Raw genomic sequence first — 12608 nt, 5'->3', positions numbered from 1 at the left:
TAGTTAAAAAGTTTGGATCCTTTTACTAAAAAGTTTGGTGTTGATGATTAGCATATTTTTAGTGGATGTTTTAAGTATCTATTTAAACTTAGGATAGGAAGATCTTTGTTGCAAAAACTTGCTTTAATCATGAGTTTTGAAACTCAACAAAAATCAAGAGTTTAGCTTATGGATATTTCGGCCCTATGAAGTTTTTCATAATTTTGAATTGTTTTAAATTTTTCTAAGTTAATATTTGAGTTTAAGATAAAATTTATATGAGAAATGTAAATTTTGGTAATTTTTGGAGTTAGGATGCAAAATCCTTAAATTATGGATAAAATGGTTATTTTCCAATATATAGAGGGTAAAATAGTAATTTTACTCTAAGTTAGCATTTTTTTTTTTCATTTTTCTAATTGTTAGTGAGTATGGTTCTAACTTTTAAAATCACTATTTACAATTCCTTGTGATTGTGCTTGAATTCTTGTAAAATGTGACAATTGAGATAAGTCAGCTCAACGTACTATCAATTTACTGTATATGTGAGACAGGTAAGAGAACTACAGTTTATGTTTGTATGTTTCCATGTATACCATGCCATGCCATGCCATGCCATATCATTACATGTTTATCTGTTACACATGATTTATTCTGTCATGAAATACTTATTTATTACATAATATATTTTTTCATGTATTGCTATATGTTGCAAGTATGTCATGTTACATTATGCCATTTTTTACACATATGCTATATCATGAAATATTCATTGTTACATATATGCCATGTTACAAAATATTTTCTGTTACATGTTATGTCATGCTAAGAAATATTTTCTATCAAGTACATCATGTATTTTGACTTACGTTCATGTTATGTTACGCTATGTAAGACTTCTATCCTTTCGTATTCATGTCACATTTTATTTTGAGTACAGTTTGTGTATCTTAATATTAGCCTTTCAAGTCATTTCAAGTTCATAATCATGTACGTTATCGTGTAGTTAAGTTATGGTTCAGTTCATTGTTATTATTAAATCATGGTAACACCATGAGACAAGGCTACCCTATTTTGGTAACCTCACAAGACAAGACTACTCTATCGTAGTAACCCCATGAGACAAGAACATCGTGGTAACTCCATGAGATAAGAATACGTTTTAAGTTCACATGCATGTTATTTTCAAGTTCACATTTATATTATGTTCAAGTTCACATTTATGTCATGTTCCAAGTTTACGTTCAGTCATGTTTCAAGTTTACGTTCATGTTATGTTCATGGTCAAGTTTAGTTTATTGAACAAGATTCCAAGTTCATGTATTTTATGTTCAAAGCCATGTCAACTCAAGTCTCAGATCAAGTTCAATTTCAATTCACATTTTAGTTCAAGTTATGTCATTTATGCCATGTTATATGTTAAGTTATGTTATGCTTATTTATGACTTTGATTATGTATTCATATCTTTACTATCATGCATGCATCATTAACCTGTATGAAAGTTTTTTGTTAACTTATTGAGATTTGTAATAAAATCTCATTGTAGTAGTTTTAACTACCATTCTCCCTAATGGTAGACCATGTGTCAGGATCAAAAGGCGTACCAGAGGTCGACCAACTAGAGACGGTCAATTAGATGACGACAATGACTCAAAGCTCATAGCCTCGATGCTCCAAATTATAGATAGTATTATGACATCCCTGGATGAGTAGTGCAAGCTACTAGATGGATAGCATAGTAGTTGCTTTAGTTACTACTTGTACTTAAGGAGCTCGATCTCTAATACTCTTATAATTACAGTCATTTTGGACTCATGCTGCAATCATGGATGTTTAGTATTTCATTATATATGTATATGTTTTAAGTATTTGGGATAATATCAATGTTTAAGAAAAAAATTATCTGTTACGAATATTGCACAATGCTAGATGCATGTTAGAAACCTTGCATCTTTATATGTCATGAACGGGGGCATGTAACCTTGTATTGCATGTCTCGACACTTAGAATGTCTATCTGATCCCAAGTAGAATTTGGGGGCATCACAAATCTAGACTAATACAACGAAGTAGTGTTTAGACAACCAGCTAGGCCACATGAGGTAAGACTTGTAGTGTTGGAACAAGAGCTCCTTTAGGAAAGTGGGTTAAGGCTACATAAGAGGCTAATCAACAAGAAGTAGAATCTAGTAGAGTAGCTGAAGCCAAAATGGAATGAGCTAGAAGGAGTTGGCAAATACAAGGAGAAAACATTTTGGTGGAAGGGCCTCTAAACCCTTCAGATGAAACATTGAATTTGGATGCATTCGTCAATGCCTATTTTGATTCTAACGAGGAGCAATTTCATTACTACTCATAATGAACCACATCTGAGGGATCAAATCTACCCCCACCTTTGTCCACTAAACTAGCGAACAACAACAACAATGGAGGAAATAGCTAGGGTATGATTTTGAATCACTAAAGTATATAATTTACAACAATTAGTAGCAACACCCAATTTCGTGGACGACATTTCTTTTTAAAGGAAGAAATTCCCCATGTGTGGGCAAGACCAGACTAAGTGAAAGATTCGTTATCACAAGAGAAAGGGAAGGCCCTATTGAGCAAGCAAGGCAAGCAAAAAGTCTAATGCGAGTAAGACCCATGCTAGTATAGCCCTAGGTGGGCAATAGATCACGAAAAGGAGTAACAAAAGAATTAAGTAAAGCAAAAGGTGAGGCAACCAAAGGATATGCGAAATTAACACTGGGTGAGTAAAGAATATATGGGAAATACGCAAGTGAGCAATTGACAATGCGGCGTGAGGTTAGTTGGGCGTCCAGAAAATTGGAGTTCCCAAAAACAACATAAGAGTGCTTAGAGAGTAGCAGGTAAATTCCCAAGAGATCATACTCAAATGATGATGTTTCTACCAGAAGCATGTGTGGGAAAGGAGGATCACATACTCGAATACACCCTACCATGCCAGGAGTGTAATATCCCAATCATTCTCTCTCTTATGGTCATGAGTCTCATTCTGCTTGCCGGACCTCGATTGAGTGTTTTTAAAGATACCAAGTGATTTTTAAAGTAAGCCAAGTGTTTCAAAGCCCTCGAATATTTTAAATGTCCTAAAAATATTTATATAGATATAACTAGTATTATTGAACTAAGCCTAATTCTAAATAAAACAATTATAATATTTTTTAAGAGCTTCAAAAATATTATAATTGTGAAAAATTATTTTAATTAAATGATTTTAGTCATCTAAAAATATTATGAGATTTAAATTATGTTCAAAACTCTAAATTTATTTAAATGGTTTTATTCTCTTAAAAATAATTAGTAAAACTTCATCATTTAATTAAGGACAAAGGTTATATTTTATAAACTAAAGTTTAGTTAAATAATATTTTATCTTAATTCCCCTTAGTGTTTTTAACTTAAATTAGTGTTTTAATTCCTCATAGTTAGATCGATTTGAAGATCCCAAGACGAAGGACTTGGATTAAATACCCAAGCCCTTTTTCTCTCACATTTCCCTTTCCCCTTTCTCTCCTCCCTCTCCCTCAGCTCACACTATAGCCTCCATTCCTCTTTCCACCTTAGCTTTTTCTCCTCTAGCCTAAGCCACCGCCGGCCACCCAGCCTCACCGCCACCACCGGCGACCTCCTCTCACGCTGGTGAACACGATCCCAGCCACGGCAACCTCCCTCTCTCTCTTGTCTCTTCCCAAACCAGATCCTCCCTTTCATGGTTTCTCTCTTTCCCCCTCCACCGCATGCACACATGAAACCCGTGGGTCTCAAGACCCATGGCCGCCCATGCCACTACACCACCACCAACAACCACCTCCTCTCATTGGCGATCTTCCCTAACCATCCCTATGCCCAGCCGAGGTCCCTACCCTTCTCATTCTCCCCCACTCTCTCACGGATCTTTCATGAACCATGGCTTAGATTTGTTGCTGTCGGCCACCCTACTGCCACCATAGCTCCACTGGACCTCTCTCAACCATCCATGACTAGCCAACAACCATGTTGCTCTCCCTCTCCATTTCCGTCACCCACAAGCCATGACTAGCCCCTTCAAAACCATGGCTCTGCCATGCTCTGCCACCCTAACCACCATTAGGTCATCATGAACCTCCCAAGATCACCCTAAGCTCAAACCGCCACTTTGCATGGTGGGCAGCCACCATACAAGGCAGATAACCACCTTACATGGTTTAGCTACCACGTAGGACTCTTCCAACATCTTCGATCATGATGGGTAGTGAGCATGCACACGTTAATCCCAATGATGGTATAACCCTCTCTCCCTTGTTATTTATGTTAGATGCTGGTTGGTTGTTTATGGAGTTTTCTGTGTAGTGAAGTGTTGGGCGTAACTATGTAGTGTGCCGTGAAATGTTGTGGATTGTGCTATGAAGTGTGGATGTGAAGTGTGTGTTGTAGTAGAGATGTGGTGTAGTGTTGTGAAGGGAGTACACGTGGTGCATACTCCATATTGTGCAATGATGCTCCGTGTGATGTGTGTTATAGTGATGTGTGGTCTAGTGTGGATGGAAGAGAGTTCATGTGGAGTGTACTCTATGTGGTGTTGTGATGTACCGGATGGCGTGTCACAAAGGTTTGGATGGCTTAGTTGAGGAGCGTATAGCGTATTGTGCAGTGTCAAGAACTGTTGAACAGTGTTTCGATGTAGTTGTGACGTAACCCTGTCGTATTGACTAGTGCCACGGTGTAGCTTGGTATTAACCTCGAGCTACTTGACGAGACAGAGGTGCAGTGTGAATGAGGTCTTGCTGTGTAAGTGTTGGGATGAACTTATAAAGGACCAGGAAGTGGGAAAGTCCTACTAACCGAGTTTGAGTAGAAGTTGGTATCGCAATATGAGACTTGTTTATACAAGCAGGGCATTCAACGGATTATAAGTTGATCTTAGGTGATAAAGGGTAAGGTTCGTGTGCATCTGGTGAGACACATGTGTTGGATAGATTTACCATATGTAATGGGTAATCTGTTTGAAGCATGGTTACACGATGTTTAAATCTCAGGGTTGTCTTGTGGCATGTATGGATGAGAATGAGGATTTATTGTGAGTTAGGATGCATGAAGGTAGTGATGGTTGTATTGTTAGGATTGGGATGCGTGACTTAATCGGTCTGAGTCAGCACTGAAATGTAGTTAATAGGAGAGTAAGATGAAGGTCTTAGTGTCTTAATCCTAAGATGAATTATGGAGGTTCATTTTAAAGGATAAGACCACAAAATAGAACGCTGAATTTAGAAAATGTAACCCAAGTGGGTCCCAGAAAAAGAAAACGTGATAAGGAAGACATAAAAGACGTGATAGAAGGAAAGTGTGTCTAAGTGCAATGTAGTCTGTGTTTCTAGTTTAGTTGCTTATGCACTAGATGGATAATGATGTTGAGGTTGTATATGTATGTAGGTTGCCATCTAACATGCACATGAATGGACTGTATGAAATGAGTATAGCAAGAAGTCCAAGTAAGTATTATGTTTATACTCTTCGAGAGTTTTCTAAGAGATATGAAAATGAAAATAAAATATTTTTCATTTACGAAATGACATGAATGATATTTTAAGAAAATACACAAAGTATAAGTCTTCAAGTATATGTATCAAATAACCCTTCTTGCCAGCCCCTGTTTATGCACCCCAAAGTATTAAGTGTATGTATGTGAATGGATGGTATACATAGTAAGTATTATATGTATTTTCATGAAATGAAATGTGAGGCTCATGCCTTACGCTTTAAGCAATGCTTTAAACGATGCAAAAAATATGTTTTAAAATACCTCTATAAATTGATGTTTTAAAATGCCCTTATGAAAGATGATGTTTTAAATGATGCCTTGAAAGATGATGTTTAATGATGCCATGGACTTATGTTTTAAAGGATGTTTTAAATGTCGAGGTTTAAGCCTATGCTTTTAAATGATGTTTATGAACTGAATGAACTAAAAAGAACAAACGAAAATGACCGAAAAAGCTGAATGAACTTAAAGAATGAAAGAAAGGACTGAATGAATGAATGCTTTAACGTAATATGTAACTGCCACAATTGACTGAATGAATGGATTCCAAAGGACTGAGCAGATTGCAATTTCAGATAAGTAGTACTAATAGTGCACCCAGTGTTGCCCCTTGACTGAAAAGAAATTCCCAACTCGTAGCCAAGGCCAGAGTCTGGGTCCAAGGGAAGACCACTAACCCTAGCACACTGGGGGTAACAGTATGTAATGGCCAATGAAAAGTGATAAGAAATAATGTATGCTCAGACTCTTTAAGAAATGAAGGCACGAGGCATGGGGAAATATTTTACAAAAGAAAAGAAACGTTTTATGAAAGAAAATTATTTTCAAGAAAAACCTTGCATTGAAATGTTTTAAATGAACAAATGTCTTAAGTATAGTACGTATGGAGTTATGAATGCTTGACTAAAAACTTATGTTATTATATTTTAACTGTATGAAGTAATACTTATAAGTTTTTGACTCATTTTAGTTTTTATATGTGCTCTCCCAAGGACAAGATGAGCATTATGCATCAGGATGAACACGACCCAAGGAGAAGAGCACGGAAGCTTAGGCATAATGTCTTGTACAAAAGATTTTTAATTATAAAATTTAATGTTTTCCGCTGTAACTCTCATTAAATTAAGAATCACGTTTTATTATATAAACATGGGGTCTTTCGTATCCTAGTATGGAAGGAAAAAGTTTTAAACAAACGGTAATTCTCATCGTCTTTCTTAAAATCATTTTCTAAAAGTCTCACTACAAGGACGGGCGTTACAAGGAGCTTTCCACCACATGGGCGACATTCACAAATGACATACTAATTTTACCATTTCCTAGGCCAAATTTTTGAAACGTGCAAAGGACATCCATTCCAACTTTGTCACCCTTCTATTTGGTGTACACTGGGACAATGGAGGCAACGATTTTCCAGGCAACATATGTCGAGAATTGCAAGGCTCGTGAGAGACGGAACTCTCCGTATAGATAGCATATATCGTCAATCTTCATTCTTGCACATTGAGATCTCCAAAAATCCAATAAACTCTCTATCTCTCTCTCTCTCTCTCTCTCTCTCTCTCTCTCTCTCTCTCTCTCTCTCTCTCTCTCTCTCACATTCTAGTCTCCAAAGAAAAAGTGAGACCATAACTCCGTAACACAACTCACACATTCACAAACTTAAACATCAAAGTCTTCATTGAACCAAGGGAGGCTAAAACCATCTATGATCAACTTAGTGAGAATTCACTACTAAGGTAGGTTGTTATTTACGACAACACTAGCAATGTTGGTTAATGACTATGAGTATGCTGTGTTATGATATACTACGTCTTCATTCCCATTCTTTTGATATTTTCTGCATGCATAATTCCCCATATCATTTACTGGCTGTCTTAGTTAAAGGGTTGATTTTATTATGTAAAAAGTAGATACATTTATATTTTAAGAGGAGTAAATGTTGTATGAGTGGATAACGACCTCAAGTCAAGATGGGCCATTATCTAGGTAGAATTTCTCTAGTTACTCGAGAGCATCTAAGAATTGAATGACAGCCCCTGGGTTGATGTCGGGTTACAACGGGCTTGAACGAGATAGTAACACTCTAAGGTCAAAGCCGTAGCCTCTGAACTAGCAGAGGCTAGAGGACACCGTGGTCAAGAACAAGGCGTGAAGCCAGATATTGCTTGTTATAAAGTCATATGCGTAGTCATTATCCATGGTGCGACAAAGGGAGTTAGGGTGTGTGCATGACCACTCTAAAAGGAGACCGCGGTGCACATGTTAATAAATAAAAGTGGTTGGTAAGATGTTTTTCATACTGTTAAATATATTATGTGACAATTTGGGCATTGGATGCTTGGTAACATTTCTATGGTTTATGAATACTTTATTTGCTTGGAGGCTAGCGCCTCGATATGTTTAATCTTCCTTCAATTTTCTTGGAAGTTCATATTGTTATACTCATTATCATTACCTGCATTATTAGTTGTTGTCTTATGTTATAACTTACTGAAGTTTGCTTGAAATCTCCCTGTCATATTCCCACTAGCTACAATTTTGATGTAGATGTAGGAAATAAAGAGGAACCAGTGTAGACCGAGGACTAGTATGTGGGTCTATCCTTGATTTAAGTTACTATTATATTGGAGTATTCTGATGCTCGTTTGAGCTAGACATACGAGCGAACAATTATGCATCACGAAAACATAAAGGGTGTCAGCCCTGTGGAATGCATGCATCCAAGTGACGCATGGTCCTTTTTCAATGATTCTAATCTCACCCTTTCAATGATCCTTTTTCAATTCGAGGATTGTTCATTTTGCATATCCTTGCCAAAAATGACGCATGGTCGCATAAGGCCAGACATGGTCAAAATCATGCTTTAAATCACCACGTGCTAAATATGGTACTTAATAAAAAACTTCGGCCGATTAAAAAAATATATATATAGAAATTAAATTATGTTTCTTAAGATTTCGGCCAGATCGAAGACTTTTCCACGAAATTTCAGCCACAATACCCGATAATAATATCTGTGGGGTGTCTGTATGTTTATTGTTCTGCATTATTGGACAGAAAATGAGTACTTTATCATGTGACATGATACACGCGAATTGTTAAGGTGGGTGATAAAAACACATGTTAGGAAATGTTATTGTCATAGATATTGTCACATGATGTTTTTGGCTGACTAAAATGTTAGGAAAAGCCGGTAGATTGCGGCATTACACATACACTGTATGCATTATTCACAAATAATGCAACTCATTTTAAATAGAAATACTTTAGCAAGTAAATTTATAAGTGATATTATTTGATTGGTTATTTCATATTATAAAATTATTTTTATAATAAAATAAATTTAACCGATGGATAAGAGATAGTTTTTACACAAAGTTGAGGAAATCTCCCATGACTAATTTGTGGGAGGTACTTGTATTTATAGACTATGTCAGTCACATTAAATAAGTACTCTAAGATTGAGATAATTACATAAGATTAGTACTATGAATAACAGATTTTCACAAACTAGAGTTTAAATATATCTTGATTTGCTTTTGCTTTATTCTTAATTTTTTTGTGTCTGTAAAATTTCTCTTTCTTAAAATTGTAAGCATGTAGTAGATATATAAACCAATGCACTAGCCAGATCAAACCAAACACGTTGGGTTCCTGGAAATTCAATATATAAACAATGCATGCTCTTTGCGATTAAAAATAGAAAAATGATAAACACATAATATTTTTCGTATTATTTACATAATTATGTTTTAAAATAAAGAGTAATTTGATAAAATATCTTATAAAAGTAACATCAAATCAAAAAAATAATCTCATTTCTAATAATATATAGTTGTGAAATGTATGTGAAAATTGTTGTGTATTTTTCATTCCTCTTAACAATACCGTCAATATTTCTATCTTGTCTTGGTGCTTACATTTAATAATAACTTTCACTCTTTTTTAAAAAGATTACGCGGTATTTACACATTTCACGACTATATTTAATACTATTCATGAAAATACTCATTAATTAATTAGAAGTATTTTAATTTTTTTTTCAAAATAACTGTAAAATTAACATCCTTAATAAGAATTATTGAGAAAACAAAACACTATGATGTTAAAGTAATATCAAAATAGTTAAATCACTTTGTCAAAATATATTCCTCTTGTTAGGGTTCCATACAATGAGTACTTTGTCAAAAGAACTTATATTTCACTTATTTTATAAATATTGAATTACTTGCAAAATTGATGATAGATGTGTAGGATGCGTGAATCACAGCATAGCAACTCATGATCATCCTAACATACATGTAGAGACTTGGACGTCGATGTTGACTGAATAAGTTTGCATATATTACTTGTCTTTTCCCTTCTTGCTTCTTTCCGGCCTGCTACTTTTCTTGAAAAGTTCGGCTTGACTGACTTCTCCTACGGGCGTGGGACGCAAGCTAGTTTGCAACTAGCCTGGGGCGGCTGTACCTGTACGTAGGGCCTCCGGCCGGGTCCGCTTTTTTTTTTTTTTTTTTTAAAATAAGTTTTACTATAAAATATTTATAATTTTTTTTTATAGTGGTATCAATTTTTTCATAAAGTAGCTACACTGAACTTGTTTAGAGCATAGCTTAGCCAAATTAATGCCAGTGTATCTTCTTCAAAATGTAAGAAATGTGGATGAAATCATCTCCATTAGAGTAGTCAAATGATATAGACTTCAGATATGAGCTACAGTAAATATAAATGTTTCTTCATATTTAAAGATTTACTATTCATCTTCAAAGGTAATATTTTATTCAAAATAATTAGAAAGAAAATAATAATTTATGTATCAAATTAAATTATTAATTATTATATGGTTAGTGTAATTGTAAAATATGAAAAAAAAAATTTAAAAATATTATTATTAAAAAATTAAAAATATATTATTATTTTTAATTAATCTAATGTAGGGTTATGGATAGGGAGGTTTTAGATTTATGGAAAATATTTACTTTTTATCAAATTTTGGAGATGGCTTTAATGAAACCATTCACTACAACAGAAACACTCTTTAGCGACGAAATTTTTCGTCCCAAATTATAGTAATTTCATCCCAAAATATATTTTGGGATAAAAAAATTCTCCCGAACTCGTTCTAACAACATTGTTCTAGAAGATATTTTGGGACGAAAATCACAATTTCATCTCAAAATATTTCTTTTGGGATGAATTTGAAGGAAACCGTTGGAACACGTTCGAAAGAGATTTTTTTTTTTTTTTGTTATGGTTGAAATTTGTCCCAGAATATCGTTTGAACGATTTAAATTTTACATTCAAACGAGATCAATTTGTTCGAATGATTGCAAAATACATTTAAACAAAAACACATTTTGAGAACGTTCGAATGGTACATGGACAGATTGAATGGTACAAGAGTTCAAACGGTACATGGATAGATCAAATGGTACAAGCATTTGAACGGTAAAAAGACATGTTCAAACGATACAAATATAAATTGGATTATATTATTTTTCAAATGATTTAATAATTGGCATTCAAACGGTGTGGAGTCATTCGAATGATAAATATATTATTTAAAATTAATAATAAAAAACCAAATAGACATTCATAATATTTAGTAAAATATATTAAAAACTGTTTAATACTCACAAAAGTTTTGTACCAAGTGCAAACTAATTAAATATTTAATACTAGCATTGTTCGTATGTACATAAATAGATCATCCCAAAATCTGTATGTAAAAAACCATCAGTTGCTTGGAGGCTTGTACTGCTGCATAAGCTGCTGCATTTGGAGTTGCATTTGTCTCCTGAACTCTTCTTGTTATTCTTCATGTTGTTTGATTCGCATCTCCATGTCTCATTGTTTCATCAATTGAGCCTCTAACTCATGCTGCCTTATAGTCAATTTTTTTATTTTGAAATTCGCATTCTTTAGCACTATAGAGGTTGTAGAGGCAAACCCGGAAGAAAAGGAAGAGGGAGAAGTCTTTACACAGCAACCCAAACCTCTCAAATATCTTGAACGTTTACTCGGGACTTGTGTAAAAGTATCAAAATCACTTGTTGATGAATTTTGATCTGATGTAAATTCAGCAGGTAAGACAACTATTTTATCCTAGACATATATATGATAAAGAATTAATAATATCATAAATATTCTAATATATTTAATTAAAACAGGTTATAATACTTACATAATTTTCATGGGCATCAGGATGAGTCCACTCTCCATTACGATTAGTATGCGATGCAGCATATAATTTTGTTAGATCATAATTGGTATCTGAATCTTGTTACAATAAATATGTGTTAAGATATAAAATCATTATGATTCATCCAAATAATTAACTATATCCAATAAAAAAAATAGCAATGTCAATTTCTTAGAGAGACGATGGAAAGATCTTGAGCATGCATGATGATTAATCTTTAATTTTGATCTATTTGTTTTATTTATAGAACTTTGCTCCTGCATAGAAATTGAAAATATTATGAAGCTAAATGAAAAATAGGACAAGTAAAATAATTAATTTAATTATACCTGACATGATGGATCCTCAAATATGTCACAAACTTTTTTCCACTCAGAAGGTCGGACATCCTGAAAAGGATGTTGGCGTGCATCTTCCTTGTTCTCAAACTTATTATACTGCTCATGAAACTTTGCCTTATATTTTTAGAATGCATTACTCATAAACTCTTCCACAGTCTTACGCTCCTCTCTCTGACCAAAATTTAATTCGAAATCATCCCTAAAAAAATAGTCACAAACATATTATCATTTATAATATTCTAAATTTAAGTAAAATATAGAAATTTATTCTACTAAATCAATGTTTTAAATATTATCAAACAACTATTCTTAATAAGCTCTTTAACATCTTGGGGGGCTTTCTTTCATGAAGTTGTTGCCAAAGGTGTATAAGTTTGTGTAAGAGCACCCACATGCGATGCAAGCCAAGCTGCTGGTTATCCTTCGCCTTTGGTATGTTTGTCAGGAATGTTAACCTTGATCTTACCCACCTTACGATATTTTTTCAACGTTACGCCTCTATAGTGCCTCGACCTTGATGAGATTGTACTATGTGAAA

This window comes from Carya illinoinensis, chromosome 12 (assembly GCF_018687715.1).
Source record: "Carya illinoinensis cultivar Pawnee chromosome 12, C.illinoinensisPawnee_v1, whole genome shotgun sequence".
Classification (NCBI taxonomy): Eukaryota; Viridiplantae; Streptophyta; class Magnoliopsida; order Fagales; family Juglandaceae; genus Carya; species Carya illinoinensis.
This window is presented reverse-complemented; position numbering follows the sequence as displayed.